Here is a 1457-nt window from a genome sequence, read left to right as displayed (position 1 = left end):
AGAAATCAGGGGAATATGTCAATATAGAATTCAACAATTCAGGCAGAACCAATAACATGCAGAAGTCGGTTCAAAACATATAATCAACACAAACTTCTACAACGATTTAAGAGAAACATCCAAAAAAAGCAACATCTGTTTACCTTTAAGAACTTGAAAAATTAATTTTGGGAAACATCCATGTACAGGAACAAATGAAACATCAATCTAAGCCAAAAAGTAACATCCGCGATCATCTGTAGACCATCTCTTCACGATAAAATGATAAAATGAAACATCCAATTTACTGTAAAAAGAACTATCCGCCTATTAATTAAAATGAACATCCTCTTTACATTCAAATCCAATTTCAATTCAAAAAAATTAAACGTACTTATAACTTCCCTAACCCTCTACTAACCTGTTGGAGACTAATGTGGTGAATGACGAGCCGTAGCGCACAACGGAAAAGGAAGAGACGTCTCAGCGCGTCGTGGAGGCAGTGGCGGACTTGATGCAGCACGGTGGAAGGTTGAAGGTGGCAGCGCGACGATGCGAGTATGGGAAGATCACAAGTTCACGGTAGCTACGTTGACCAGAGTCCGAACTAGTGGAGGAAGCCATGAGACTCACTGTTGACGACAACAACGTCCTCGCGTGCAGTGGCGATGTTGTCGAGTTGGGAGACGGAGACGGTGCTGAGCAGTGCTATTGAAGATGACGGAGAGGCGTGAAAACGAGGTCAGCAACGCTTCGTTGTTTGAGGGAGGTTTATCGATGGGATAGAGTGGGAAAGGAGATGAACGGCGGTGGTAAAAGAAGAAAAGGTGAAATAGTGAAATGTAATTCTGAATTAGGGTTGGGAGTAATGGAGAGATGATTTTTTTGTTGTAGTGGACTTTAGATCCAGCCCAATAAAAATTGGCAGAAATTGGCTGAATACTTTCTTGGTTTCCTAGCAAAATTCATGTTTTTATTCTCTCCTCTTCTTTTTAAGTTGTTTTTTGTTTTGATTTTTTACATAATTTATTATATTTAATTATTTAAAATAGATATTATAGAGATAATTATTTAGATAATAATAAAATAGATAATATTATATTTAGTTTAGATAATATTATTTAGCTTAGATTATATTATATTGGATAATATTAGATATTATTGTAAAATTATTTAAATTAATGTTTCATTCAAATTAGTTAGGTAGATTTAATATGTTGTAATTATATTATTTTTTTTAATTTATGTGTAATATGTTATAAAAGCCTTTTTCCATTTTATGTTGATATTTATGTTTGGTTAATTTTTTAAATTAGTTTACTATAATTATTATTATTAAATTTATTGCAATTAAATTTTAATTATTTTAGTTTATTTATTTTAGTGTAGCTTGATGGAGCAGAAATTGTTAGATTATGTGGACATCCTTTATAGTTTATAGATTAGACCGTGTTGACTATATTATTAATAGACTTAAA

This window comes from Arachis hypogaea, chromosome 3 (assembly GCF_003086295.3).
Source record: "Arachis hypogaea cultivar Tifrunner chromosome 3, arahy.Tifrunner.gnm2.J5K5, whole genome shotgun sequence".
Taxonomy (NCBI): domain Eukaryota; kingdom Viridiplantae; phylum Streptophyta; class Magnoliopsida; order Fabales; family Fabaceae; genus Arachis; species Arachis hypogaea.
Note: the sequence above shows the minus strand (reverse complement) of the source record.